General features: G+C 40.1%; 1 protein-coding gene across 1 annotated transcript in view; it reads right to left on the bottom strand.

The window, feature by feature from the left end:
• Positions 1-15,528, bottom strand: part of LOC128667060 (major histocompatibility complex class I-related gene protein) — a 119,291-nt gene that overhangs the window by 69,885 nt on the left and 33,878 nt on the right. The gene's annotated exons all lie outside the window — the stretch shown is intronic.

Genomic DNA, 15,528 nt, shown 5'->3' with positions numbered 1-15,528 from the left:
TATGATTCATAACTGCCGCCATGTCTTGTAAGGTATATGCAATGGGCGCGCTAGATGTACTTGGCGTCCCCTGAGCGGGAGTAATAGGTTCTGACACATGGGGAGAGTTAGACGGCATAACTTCCTCCTTGTCAATTTCTTCTGGTGATACATTTTTTAAAGCCAGAATATGGTCTTTGTAATTTATAGTAAAATCAGTGCATTTGGTACACATTCTAAGAGGGGGTTCCACAATGGCTTCTAAACATAATGAACAATGAGTTTCCTCTATGTCAGACATGTTTAAACCGACTAGTAATGAGACCAGCAAGCTTGGAAAACACTTTAATAGCTGTGAACAAGCAAAAAATAAAAACGGTACTGTGCCTTTAAGAGAAAAAAACAATCACATAAACTGCAAAACAGTGAAAAAAGCAGTAAATTCTACAAATTTTTTACAGTGTGTATAATAGACTGAAATAGCATTGCACCCACTTGCAAATGGATGATTAACTCCTTAGTTTCAAAACCGGATCAAAAAAACGATCTAACTGTTTTTAAACAGTCACAACCAACTGCCACAGCTCTACTGTGGCTCCTACCTGCCCATTCAACGACTTTGGAAGGCACAAAAACCCTTTAGAGGGGTCCTATATGTCAGGGGACTACTTCAGGGAAGCTGGATGTCTCAAGCTGCAAAAACTACTGCGCAATTAGGGCGCGAAAATAGGCCCCTCCCAATATGTACTCACAGTGAGAGGGCCTTAAAAAACTATCCCTAGGCAAAATCTAGTTAGCCATGTGGAAAAACTGGGCCCCAGAATAAAGTTTTATCACCAGTAGTAATAAACGTTTATATACATCAAGCAAACGTTATTTCTATTAAATAATGAGAGTAAATAACAAAAATATTACCCTTTACAGCAAGCATGATACCAGTCGTTATTAAATCACTGCAATCAGGCTTACCTTAAATAAATCAGGCACTGTCAGCATCTTCTAGCTTATCATCTCTCTAGAAAAATTTAAACTGCACATACCTCAGAGCAGGTAATCCTGCACGCTATTCCCCCAGCTGAAGTTACCCATCTCTTCAGTTATGTGTGAGAACAGCAGTGGACCTTAGTTACAACTGCTAAGATCATCAAAAACCTCAGGCAGACTCTTCTTCAACTTTTTGCCTGTGGCCAAAATAGTACAACTCCGGTACCATTTGAAAATAATAAACTTTTGATTGAAGATAAACTACATTAATTCACCACATCTCTCTAACTACTTCCCTTGTCGAGAGCTGCAAGAGAATGACTGGGAGGTGGCAGTTAGGGGAGGAGCTATATAGACAGCTTTGCTGTGGGTGATCCTCTTGCAGCTTCCTGTTGGGAAGGAGAATATCCCACAAGTAATGGATGAATCCGTGGACTGGATACACCTTACAAGAGAAATAAAAATAAACCCTAAGCTAACTGCAATGTAACTATTAGTTATATTGTAGCTATCTTAGGGTTTATTTTATAGGTAAGTATTTATTTTTAAATAGGAATAATTTATTTAATTGTAGTTATTTTATTTAGATTTATTTAAAGGGACATAAAACCCACATTTTTTCTTTCATGATTCAGATAGAGCATGCAATTTTAAACAACTTTCTAATTTACTTCTTTTATCTAATTTGCTTAATTCTCTTGATATTCTTTGCTAAAAAGTATATCTAGATATTCTCAGTAGCTGCTGATTGGGTGCTGCACATAGATGTCTCGTGAGATTGGCTCACACATGTGTTTTGCTATTTCTTCAACAAAGGATATCTAAAGAATGAAGCAAATTAGATAATAGAAGTAAATTGGAATGTTGTTTAAAATTGTTTTCTCTACCTAAATCAAGAAAGAATTTTTTTGGGTTTAGTGTCCCTTTAAGTTAGGGGGGGTTAGGATTAGACTTAGGTTTAGGGGTTAATACATTTAATATAGTGGTGGCGACGTTGGGTGCGGCAGATTAGGGGTTAATAAATGTAGGTAGGTGTCGGCGATGTTAGGGACGGCAGATTAGGGGTTAATAAAATTTAATTAGTTTTTGTGAGGCGGGAGTGCGGCGGTTTAGGGGTTAATACATTTATTAAAGTGGCGGCGATGTCGGCAGATTAGGGGTTAGAAATTTTTATTATAGTGTTTGCGATGTGGGGGGGGGGTTCGGTTTAGGGGTTAATAGGTAGTTTATGGGTGTTAGTGTACTTTTTAGCACTTTAGTTAAGAGCATTATGTTACGGCGTTAGCCCATAAAACTCTTAATAACTGACTTTTAAATGCGGTAGGAGTCTTGACAGGAGAGGCTGTACCGCTCACTTTTTCCAAGACTTGTAATACCGGTGTTAGGAAAATCCCATTGAAAAGATAGGATACGCAATTGACGTAAAGGGATTTGCGGTATGCTAAAATCGCAGAAAAAAAGTGAGCGGTACACCTGAACCTGACAGACTCGTAATACCAGCGGGCGTTAAAAAGCAGCGTTGGGACCCCTCAACGCTGCTTTTTAAGGCTAACGCAAGACTCGTAATCTAGGCATTAGAGTTAGTGTCGGGGAACTCCAGCGTAGGAAGGAACAATGAAAAATTCTGAATATGAATAATGGATCTGAAAATTCGGAAACATATTTATTAATTTTTGGAATTTTTCTGAATTTTTTGGGATGTGCCGATTAATTCAACCAAATTCCGAATGTGTCAGAAACGAAACACACATGTCTATCATCTGGCAGTAGTGATTTAAACAATGTTTTTAGCAATTTTATACATAGTTGCAAACACTGCTGCCACAGAGTGTTTGTAGAGTTCTAGGCAGCAGTGTTTGTAAATATGTATAACATCGCTATAAACATTGTTGCAAACACTGCTGCCAGATGGCTAAAGATACATGCACGCTCCTAAGCTCACATAGGGTTACTCTTTAATAGAGGATAAAAAGAGAACTAAGCAAAATTGATGATAGAAATACATGGGACAAAGTGGGTCAAATTAACCCAGGTGGCACGTGACAGGGTACGGCACTTGAGTGATTGAACCTGTCAATATCACAGCCAGACTGCTACTGTCCTGTATCCTCTTGTAAAGCAGGCAATTGCAGCATGTCACAGCAGGCAGCTAGTCTGAGCCACGCAGGGACATAGCTGGTATGTTGAAAGTAATAGTATTTGTTTAAATAATTAATTTCCCCCGTGCAGGCTATAATCATGCCACGTGAGGATGTAGAGGGAGGTGAGCGGAGTAGGGGCGCCGTGAAGGAGCAGTGTGTAGGAGACTCAATCCTCTGCTCAGTCTGCTGTGCTTCAGCAATGGAACAGATAGAGGCAGTTTGTCACAGTCTGAGCAGGAGAGGAATCTGGTGACCAGGACCTCAGGCTGTTGCTTCTTTGCAGAGGGAGGAAATCATTTTTCATTTTGAAATACAGCATGGAAAAAGTTTGTAAAACCTCTTATTATTACAGACTTCCTTGCAGATAACCTTTTCTGTACAGCACTGTATTGCTTTGTTTTGAAAACATTTTTACAACAGCTGCTGTTATCATGAAGAGGGATCCTGCTTCAAACATGACTGCACAGGGGATCTCCTAAACATTAAAAACTACTTCTGATTCATTTCACTTTCTTTGTGTAGGCAGTTGGGAAGTAAAGCAGAAGTAGTTTTTAATGTTTAGAAAATCCCCTGTGTATGTGTGAAGCAGGATCTTTTATTCCCGGTACAGCAGCTGTTGTAAACTTGTTGTTTTTCAAAGCTACGTAATACAGTGCTTCAGGTTATCTGCAGGGAAGTTTCTAATGATAGAGGTGAACTAAAAGTCTGTGTTGTATTTTTAACACCCCTTGAGGACTGATGACGGTCCTGAACCGTCATGACTTTAAACGAGCAGCGGGAGTGATCAGAGATCGCTTCCGCCAAAATACCGCTATTACCCTCCGCCAGGCATGTGAGGCAGATAGTAACAACCAATTATTATGTTTGTGACAGTGTTACAATGTCACTATTGATGAATTTAAAAAAAAAAAATATTTTGAAACAGCAACGTCCTACTTGTACTTATAGCCCTATAACTTGCAAAAAAGCACGTAAACACTGGGACCTAGATTACAAGTTTTGCGTTAGGGTTAAAAAGAAGCGTTGGGCGGTCCTATTGCTGCATTTTAACGCCCACTGGTATTACAAGTCTTGCAGGTACAGGTGTACCGCTTACTTTTTTGGCCAGACTTGGAAATACCGCAAATCCACTTACGTAAATTGCGTATCCTCTTTTTTCAATGGGACTTGCATAGCGCCGGTATTACGAGTCTGCCAAAAAGTGAGCGGTAAACCCTCTCCTGTCAAGACTGGTACCTTATTTTAAAGTCAGTAGTTAAGAGTTTTACACTACAACGCCGTAGCATAAAACTCTTAACTAAAGTGCTAAAAAGTACACTAACACCCGTAAACTACCTATTAACCCCTAAACCGAGGCCCTCCCACATCGCAAACACTATAATAACATTTTTAAACCCTAATCTGCCGAACCGGACATCGCTGCCACTATAATAAATATATTAACCCCTAAACCGCCGTACTCCCGTCTCGCAAACATTAGTTAAATATTATTAACCCCTAATCTGCAGTCCCTAACATCACATCCACCTACCTACATTTATTAACTCCTAATCTGCCGCCCCCAACATCACCGCCACTATAGTAAAGTTATTAACCCCTAAATCTAAGTCTAACCCTAACACCCCCTTAACTTAACCCCCTTAACTTAAATATAATTAAAATAAATCTAAATAAAAATTACTATAATTAACTAAATTATTCCTATTTAAAACTAAATACTTACCTGTAAAATAAACCCTAATCTAGCTACAATATAACTAATAGTTACATCGTAGCTAGCTTAGGGCTTATTTTTATTTTACAGGCAAGTTTGTATTTATTTTAACTAGGTAGAATAGTTATTAAATAGTTATTAACTATTTAATAAACTACCTAGCTAAAATAAAGACAAATTTACCTGTAAAATAAAACCTAACCTAAGTTACACTAACACCTAACACTACACTACAATTAAAAAAATTAACTAAATTAAATACAATTAAATACAATTAAATAAAATTAGCTAAAGTACAAAAAACAAACAAACACAGAACAAATTACAGAAAATAATAAACAAATTACAAGATTTTTAAACTAATTGCACCTAATCTAATCCCCCTAACAAAATAAAAAAAGCCCCCCCAAAATAAAAAAAGCCCTATCCTACACTAAATTACAAATAGCCCTTAAAAGGGCCTTTTGCGGGGCATTGCCCCAAAGTAATCAGCTCTTTTACCTGGAAAAAAAATTACAAATCCCCCTCCAACATTAAAACTCACCACCCACACAACCAACCCTATTCTAAAACCCACCCAATACCCCCTTAAAAAAACCTAACACTAACCCCTTGAAGATCACCTTACCGGGAGATGTCTTCATCCAACCAGGGCCGAAGTCCTCAACGAAGCCGGGAGAAGTCTTCATCCAACCGGGCGAAGTGGTCATCCAGACGGCATCTTCTATCTTCATTCATCCGGTGTGGAGCGGGTCCATCTTCAAGACATCCGACGCGGAGCATCCTCTATAGAATTCTATCAGCCAATCGGAATAAAGGTAGAAAAAATCCTATTGGCTGATGCAATCAGCCAATACGATAGAGCTCGCATTCTATTGGCTGATTGGAACAGCCAATAGAATGCCAGCTCAATCCTATTGGCTGATTGGATCAGCCAATAGGATTGAACTTCAATCCTATTGACTGATTGGATCAGCCAATAGGATTTTTTCTACCTTAATTCCGATTGGCTGATAGAATTCTATCAGCCAATTGGAATTGAAGGGACGTCATCTTAGATTATGTCATTTAAAGGAACCTTCATTCAGTCTTAGCCGTCGGATGAAGAGGATGCTCCACGTTGGATGTCTTGAAGATGGAGCCGCTGCGCGCCGGATGGATGAAGATAGAAGATGCCGTCTGGATGAAGACTTCTGCCCGTCTGGAGGACCACTTCGCCCGGATTGGATGAAGACTTCTCCCGGCTTCGTTGAGGACTTCAGCCCGGTTGGATGAAGACTTCTCCCGGTAAGGTGATCTTCAAGGGGTTAGTGTTAGGTTTTTTTAAGGGGGTATTGGGTGGGTTATAGAGTAGGGTTGGTTGTGTGGGTGGTGGGTTTTAATGTTGGGGGGGGGGATTTGTAATTTTTTTTCCAGGTAAAAGAGCTGATTACTTTGGGGCAATGCCCCACAAAAAGTCCTTTTAAGGGCTATTTGTAATTTAATGTAGGGTAGGGCTTTTTTATTTGGGGGGGTCATTTTTATTTTGTTAGGGGGATTAGATTAGGTGTAATTAAATCTTGTAATTTGTTTATTATTTTCTGTAATTTAGTGGTGGGGGGTTGTACTTTAGCTAATTTTATTTAATTGTATTTTATTGTATTTAATTTAGGGAATTAATTTAATTATAGTGTAGTGTTAGGTGTCAGTGTAACTTAGGTTAGGTTTTATTTTACAGGTAAATTTGTCTTTATTTTAGCTAGGTATTTATTAAATAGTTAATAACTATTTAGTAACTATTCAACCCTGTTAAAATAAAAATAAAGCCTAAGCTAGCTACAATGTAACTATTAGTTATATTGTAGCTAGCTAAGGGTTTATTTTACAGGTAAGTATTTAGTTTTAAATAGGAATAGTTTAGTTAATTATAGTAATTTTATTTAGATTTATTTAAATTATATTTAAGTTAGGGAGGGTTAGACTTAGGTTTAGGGGTTAATAAATTTAGAACAGTGGCGGCGACGTTGGGGGCGGCAGATTAGGGCTTAATAAATGTAGGTAGGTTGCGGCGACATTTGGGGGCAGCAGATTAGGGGTTAATAAATATAATGTAGGTGTCAGCGATGTTGGGAGCAGCAGATTAGGGGTTAATAAGTATAATGTAGGTGGCGGCGGTGTCCGGAGCGGCAGATTAGGGATTAATAATATAATGCAGATATTGGCGATGTCGGGGTGGCAGATTAGGGGTTAATAAGTGTAAGATTAGGGGTGTTTAGACTCTGGGTTCATGTTAGGGTGTTAGATGTAGACGTTTTATTTCCCCATAGGAATCAATGGGGCTGCGTTAGGAGCTATACACTGCTTTTTTGCAGGTGTTAGACTTTTTCTCAGCCGGCTCTCCCCGTTGATTCCTATGGGGAAATCGTGCACAAGCACGTACGACCAGCTCACCACTGACTTAAGCAGCGCTGGTATTGGAGTGAGATGTGGAGCAAAATTTTGCTCAACGCTCACTTCTTGTCTTTTAAAGCCGGGTTTATAAAAACCCGTAATACCAGCGATGTCTCTAAGTGAGCGGTGAGCATAAACTGCTCGTTAGCACCGCATAGCTTCTAACGCAAAACTCGTAAGGCATGGGTGTTTTTAAAACTCAGGACAAAATTTTGAATCTATTTAGCAATTTTTTTCATTAGCTTTTGTAGATGAATAAAAGATTTTTCAAGTAAAAGTAAAAAAACATATTTTTTTTTTTCAATTTTCACCATATTTTATTATTATATATAATTTGCATGGGAACAGTAAATGAGAGAGAGGAAAATTACAGCTAAACACAAACACCACTAAAGTGTTAAAACAGGCGTGGTCCTTAAGGGGTTAAGATTCAAAATGGTTGGTCCCATTAGTGCTTTAGATGCAAAATTTGCACTAAACCCAGACACGTTGCTGCTTTCAGCTGTATTGCACCTCCTCTGCCCATAAACCCACCCACACACATACATATACAGTATACATGCACTGTTCCATCACAGCACAGAAGCTGTACATATATGTGTGTGTGTATATATATATATATATATATATATACTGTATATATTTAATAATTAATAAAATAAAATATTCCAATTCTACATTATCAAAACATTTTAAATATTGAAAAAAATCACCTAAGCTCATATTTTAAAATTGGGATCTTAGTCACACAATATGGCCATATTTTGCTTAAGCCAGTCACCAACTTACAAGGTGTCCCAATGTTGACTGGCCCTTACACTGCAATGTGATGCCTTTTTGGGCTGTAACATTCTTGCTTTAACTATGCATCTAAGAATGAGCCTCTCTGGCTTTATACACCCTATTTAAGAACAGTCTTGTGTTAACTCCAGATGTCAGACTTTCCTAAACTTTGGGAAACTACACAAATTTCCACTGGCAACTATTGCCTATACTTTGTGCTTTAGCAGCGTTTCATCAGAACGTCACACTATAGATATATTAACATGGTTGCTATCCTATATAATAAAAGGCCAAGTGTGTTTGTCCAAAGCTGTCATGCACAGTAGGGACTGCGAGCGAGGACAAACACACCTGGCCTTCCAACTGATCTGCCGTGTGGTGGAGTGGGCGTGGCCGGGCAGGTGCAATGTGGGCGTGGCAGGGCGGATGTGACGTGGACGGGGGCCCGGGTGTGACGTGGACGGGGCATGACGCAGAGGGTGACGGTTGTGATTCGGGCAGGACCGGGTGTGACGCGGGTGGGGCTGGGGGCCAGATGCCGGGGCTGACTGCGGAGACAGAGAGCTCTAAAGAGGGGGGATAGAGAGAGCAGAAGAGGAGGGATAAAGAGAGGGAGAGAGACAGCAAAAGAGAGGGGGAGAGTGCACAAAAGAGAGGGGGGAGAGAGCACAAAAGAGAGGGGGAGAGAGCACAAAAGAGAGGGGGAGAGAGCACAAAAGAGAGGGGGGAGAGAGCACAAAAGAGAGGGGGGAGAGAGCGCAAAAGAGAGGGGGAGAGAGAACAAAAGAGAGGGGGAGAGTGCACAAAAGAGAGGGGAAGAGAGCACAAAAGAGAGGAGGGAGAGAGCACAAAAGAGAGGGGAGAGAGCACAAAAGAGAGGGGGAGAGAGCACAAAAGAGAGGGGGAGAGAGCACAAAAGAGAGGGGGAGAGAGCGCAAAAGAGAGGGGGAGAGAGCGCAAAAGAGAGAGGGAGAGAGAGCAAAAGAGAGGGGGAGAGAGAGCAAAAGAGAGGGAGAGAGACAGCAAATGAGAGGAAAGAGAGAGCAAACGAGAGAGAGAGAGAGAGAGAGAGAGAGAGAGAGAGAGAGAGAGAGAGAGAGAGCAAACGAGAGGGGGAAGCGAGAGAGCAAAAGAGAGGGAGAGAGACAGCAAAAGATGGGGACAGAGAGCAAAAGAGAGGGGGGAGAGAGAGAGCAAAAGAGAGGGGGGAAAGAGAATGCAAAAGAGAGGGGGGAGAGAGAGAACAAAAGAGAGGGGGAAGAGAGAGAGCAAAAGAGAGGGGGGAGAGTAAGAGCAAATGAGAGGGGGGAGAGAGAGAGAGCAAAAGAGAGGGGGGGAGAGAGAGCAAAAGAGAGGGGGGAGAGAGAGAGCAGAAGAGAGAGGGGGGAGAGAGAGTAAAAGAGAGGGGAGAAAGAGAGAGCAAAAGAGAGGGGAGAAAGAGAGAGCAAAAGAGAGGGGGGATAGAGAGAGAGCAAGGGGGTGGGACCGCTGTACTGCAAAAAATGGCCCGTGTACAAGGGCTTTAGGACTAGTAAGTATATGATCAACTAACTCTGATTCACTTTTGATATAATCAGTGGTTAAACCTTACCTGTATACTCATCTAATAACTTTCTGCATCAACAATAAGGTACCTAAGTGTGTTTTTAACATAAATTCCTGATTTATTTGCAATTCATTAAAAGTTATATTTTATTTTTATGAGCCCCAGTTCACTAGTGAATAAACTGTTTATTACTTGCAGCTGATACAGCTGTACGATTACCCGAAACTGAGAGTGTTTTATGTGTTTTCTTCGTGAAGATTAAGTTCTCTTACCTGTCTTTAAATTTTCTTTAAGTCTCTGAAATATACACACAGCACCCACTATCCACAATAATATTATTATACTCACGGCTTGCATACTACAAGTTGCTTACATATTATTACTATAGTGGGATAAAAGTTTGGTAATTCACCCAAGTAGTACCATTGGACACTTTTCTCTTTGAATTAACCCTTTGCGCCTGTTCTCAAGTTTATTTCCAATAGAGCACACTACTATATACATATATAACAGTTATACCATTAGAGAACCAAAATGTCATCTAAATGGGAACAAGATATACAATCACGCCAACACAAAAGAGAAGCAGATCTAAATGATGTGTTTCAAAATCCATCTACCACTATATCTAATAATCAAGAAAAAATGAACTCAACCCTCAAGGATATTCACAAACTTATGTTCAAACAAGATAAACTATGGCGGAATCATTACTTTTTTGAAAAATATATTGAAATTAAATTAATCCATAGAGGGCTGAGGATACAGCTGTTTCCTGCTTTTGAATTTTGTAATCCGAACCACAGTATTGAATGGGTGGAGGCATTAACATAGTGCTCAGAAAAATTTAGGAAAATCTTAATAAAGGTCCTCTTACCTGTCTTCAAATTTTCTTTAAGTAATTTCTTCAGTGTTGTCAAATGAAATGATATAATAAAATATTTACAAAAATGTGAAGGGTGTGGGGGGCGGAGCTAGCCAGCCAAGAAGATGGCCGCGGCTTTAAAGAGCTCCTGAGCCTAAACTGGTTGAGAGACCTCCAGATGTGAGATCACCGGACGAAAAGTGTCTCAACTGTGAAGAACAGGCACAACTAAGATAAGGCATCGCATCGGGTCACCCGAAAAGCAGTTGGAAAAACACCAGGCGCTGCTAGAAGGAGCCGATCCCTTAAGGTCCTAACCACGTCTGAGTCCCCCTGAGCCTCCGGTGTTGCGCAGCTACATCAAAGCACTTAACGGATGCGGAGGTAAGGGGTAACCTGGTAATCGCAACAGGACATAATGGCAGCACAGAGACACACAGATGTAATATAAGGCAGGCATACAGGATTGCTCTGCTGCCGGAACATGTTGTAACTGCGCCATTAACATAAAGAGCGCAACTTGTTAAAAAACAGACGTCAGTATTTATACCAATTAAGTAAGAGCTAATGCAGCAAATGAGAGCAAGGAAGGGGTTATAAATTCTGCAAGCACAAAAGACACAGTATGGAGCTAATAAGTATCTATACAAGGCTCATCTAACAACTGAGAGCGCAACATACAGCCCTTAGAGGAAAAGAAAATCAGCCATGTTGTTTCTGCAGGACCAACAAAAATAAAGTTTTTACAATATGTGAGAAAAGGGGACATTTTATAGTAACCACGGCAAAGACCTAAACGCTTAGAACAGCTCATGATAATCTCTGCCCAAACACCCAGCTACTGTCAATGTCTCTCTTTTTCATATATAAGTGATATTCTCTCAATCAGTGAAGTCCTGCTTTTAAGCACACGTGTAGCAAGTTGTCAGATCCTCTTTTCCCCATGTTCCACTGGCCCTTTAATTTACACGCAAGCCTATTTAAGGCATACCTTTTCCACTCTTCTACGCTGGATTATTGAATCACTCACCTGTGGGTGTGTGAATCCTGAGCCAATCTGGCTCCCCCTGTTCTCAGAAGCGTCTCAGAGCGGAATCGTCATTCGCCTTCTAACTGTTTCTCTGCACGCATCACTATCCCCTATGATCTTCGGCTGCTAACCAGCCACGTCATCAGCTACCGCCAGCAGCAGGAACCTCTTCTCTCACTCTCGCGCTGCAAGCCGCAAACTACCGCAACTAATGCTTGGACTTCTGCCTCAAGTTTACAAAAGCATACTAACAGGTCGTATTCAACCTTAACTCAAGTGCCTAGTTACTACTGCTACTGAGTCTTTTATTATTCCTTCATATTGATATCTGAAGCATAACTAAATGTACTGCTGTGTGTTCCTGTTTGCATAACCAGCCTTCCAAGTTTCATGCAGACTTCCGTGTCTGTCATCTAAACTTTCTCTTGGCACATATCAATCACAGATAGGTTAACCTAACATAAGCTATTCTGTGTTAACCCGTCTGTCACAAATAATATTTTTCTTGCAAACTCATATCTTGCTTGTATATAGAAAATCCTGTAACATTGTGTGTATCTAAGTGAACACTTAAACAAACAGACATAACATTGCACAAGTATAACTCAGCCAACAAGTATAACTCAAGCCTAGAAAAAAGGGGACAGGCACTAAACAAAGAAGCAATTGCAACTCCCTCAGTCAATAATTATTTTAAATCAATGGAAGCTAAATCAGCTGCACTTACTGTCACAGAAGATCCTGAATCTATAGCAACTTATTCCTCATCTGAGTCTGACTCAGAAACCACAATGGATACCATAACTGTACCCAAAGCATTATTTGAAACACTACCTTCCAAGAAAGACTTTGTCACCTAGGTCTCGCAAGTAAAACAATGTATTAAAGATGAAATCAATGAACTTAAGAAGGAGATATCAGATATTGGTAATAGGGTGGAAGCTGTGGAAAACACACAAGACACACAAGCTGTCGCAATAACAGACCTACATAATATCATACTTAAGCAAAATGGAGTAATTCAAGATCTTGAGGAAAAAATGGATGATGCAGAAAATAGAGGCAGAAGGCATACTATTAGAATCAGGGGGATCCCTGAGTCAATCCCACCTTCAGATCTTGAGCGATACCTGCAATATCTTTTTAAATTTCTTAAACAGGCAGAGACACCTTCCAAAGTGGACATTGATAGGACACATAGAGCTCTCCGTCCCAAACCTCTAGACTCACAGCCACCTAGGGAAGTGATAACCCGGGTCACAAACTTCCAAGCAAAGGAAGAAATTATTAAACAAGCCCGCGAACAACAACCTATAAAATTTGAGAATGCAGACATTCAACTCTACTCTGATCTCTCTCAGAGAACTTTGGCTAAAAGGAGGGAGCTTAAGCCTCTCACCCTACTCCTTAGGAAAGTGAGCATCCCATACAGATGGGGACTCCCCTTCCATCTCATAATCATTTGGCAGGGTAGGAGACTAACCTGCACTATGCCAGAGGACATCCCTAAGGTATGCAAAGAATTGGCCATAACCACGCCGGAAATGGAAAGACCACCAGCTGCACAAGATCAAACAAGTACTGGTCTGGGTTCAGGACCATTGCCTCAGAGGAAAGAATGGCAGCTAGTCCAGCAAAGAAAGTCTCGCAGGAATAACATAAACAGCCATCCACAATCAGGCGAGAAAGGCTGATTCAACATTGGCTATGATGTATCCTTTTCTTGTTTGGTATACTCTCCCTGGGGGCTCTCCTTATTCTTTGCAGGAGACATACTCAGAGGACTTTCTCAAAATAATGTACTCAAAAAAGATAATTAAGTCACAGTTTGAAATTCTTAAGATAGAGAGCTACAATGTTCAGTCAGAGAGCTAATTGTTAAGTTTCTTTTTCTTTTTCATACTCAAGTTAAAATTGCCATAAGTTGTTAATGTTACACTTGTTATCAAGGTTATGAAGCTGTTCTTCAGGTCCAGAACCAAAGGTCTATATGGACCACAATGTTTTTGTTTCTCACATAACAATGATACTACATCTCTCAGCCAGTTGGGAGAATATTTATCCTTTAGTTTAGATGTATGTTTTAACATCTACTGATATAGGTAGATGTAATAATTGTATGGATAAATTGCTAAATGTGATTTGTTGTTTTTCTTTTTTTATTGTCAATTGCAGTTTGTTATACAGCCAAGTGCGTCCAGAGTCTCACACAGGAAAGTATGGAACGTTACCAAAACTACTTAATATAGCTTCAACTAAAAGGAATAGTAATGAGTAGGGACACTCCAAAGGAATTAATTATTCTCACACAAAACACAAAGGAATTAAACTGCCCAAACAAACGCAGGATGGCTATCCTTGATCTACAAAGGAAAGGTGGTCATATCCTCATGTTACAGGAAACATATTTTAAAACTAAACACACAGCTAAGTTTTTCTCAGAAAACTACCCACAGCACTACCATAGCACCAATCCCTCCAAGAAAGTGAATGGGGTTAGCATATTGATCCATAAATCCATATCTTTCACTAAATCGCATGTGAAACATGATAAGGAGGGCAGATTTATTTGCATTACAGGGTTACTTTTCGGCAAGCCAGTAACACTAGAAAATATCTACGCCGCAAACAGGCTCCAGAGTAAATTTATTAATAATATCACCAATTCCATCATAGCTCATAATAAGGGCTCCTTGGTAATGGCAGGCAATCTAAATATACCTCTTGAGCCTGAGATAGACTGCACTAACCCGGATACAAGACTTAAAATCCCAAATTTATATAATATTTGGCAAAACCTTAAATTACTAGGGCCTAGATTTAGAGTTCGGCGGTAGCCGTCAAAACCAGCGTTAGAGGCTCCTAACGCTGGTTTTGGCCGCCCGCTGGTATTTGGAGTCAGTGATTAAAGGGTCTAACGCTCACTTTTCAGCCGCGACTTTTCCATACCGCAGATCCCCCTACGCCATTTGCGTAGCCTATCTTTTCAATGGGATCTTCCTAACGCCGGTATTTAGAGTCGTTTCTGCAGTGAGCGTTAGAGCTCTAACGACAAGATTCCAGCCGCCTGAAAATAGCAGGAGTTAAGAGCTTTCTGGCTAACGCCGGTTTATAAAGCTCTTAACTACTGTACCCTAAAGTACACTAACACCCATAAACTACCTATGTACCCCTAAACCGAGGTCCCCCCACATCGCCGCCACTCGATTAAAATTTTTAACCCCTAATCTGCCGACCGCCACCTACGTTATACTTATGTACCCCTAATCTGCTGCCCCTAACACCGCCGACCCCTGTATTATATCTATTAACCCCTAACTTGCCCCCCACAACGTCGCCGCAAGCTACTTAAAATAATTAACCCCTAATCTTCCGACCGCAAATCGCCGCCACCTACGTTATCCCTATGTACCCCTAATCTGCTACCCCTAACATCGCCGACCCCTATGTTATATTTATTAACCCCTAATCTGCCCCCCTCAACGTCGCCGACACCTACCTACACTTATTAACCCCTAATCTGCCGAGCGGACCTGAGCGCTACTATAATAAAGTTATTAACCCCTAATCCGCCTCACTAACCCTATCATAAATAGTATTAACCCCTAATCTGCCCTCCCTAACATCGCCGACACCTACCTTCAATTATTAACCCCTAATCTGCCGACCGGAGCTCACCGCTATTCTAATAAATGTATTAACCCCTAAAGCTAAGTCTAACCCTAACACTAACACCCCCCTAAGTTAAATATAATTTTTATCTAACGAAATAAATTAACTCTTATTAAATAAATGATTCCTATTTAAAGCTAAATACTTACCTGTAAAATAAATCCTAATATAGCTACAATATAAATTATAATTATATTATAGCTATTTTAGGATTAATATTTATTTTACAGGCAACTTTGTAATTATTTTAACCAGGTACAATAGCTATTAAATAGTTAAGAACTATTTAATAGTTACCTAGTTAAAATAATAACAAATTTACCTGTAAAATAAATCCTAACCTAAGATATAATTAAACCTAACACTACCCTATCAATAAAATAA

The sequence above is a fragment of the Bombina bombina genome, chromosome 7 (genome assembly GCF_027579735.1).
Source record: "Bombina bombina isolate aBomBom1 chromosome 7, aBomBom1.pri, whole genome shotgun sequence".
Taxonomy (NCBI): domain Eukaryota; kingdom Metazoa; phylum Chordata; class Amphibia; order Anura; family Bombinatoridae; genus Bombina; species Bombina bombina.
The sequence above is the reverse complement of the archived record's forward strand: the minus strand, read 5'-3'. Positions and strand labels throughout refer to the sequence as shown.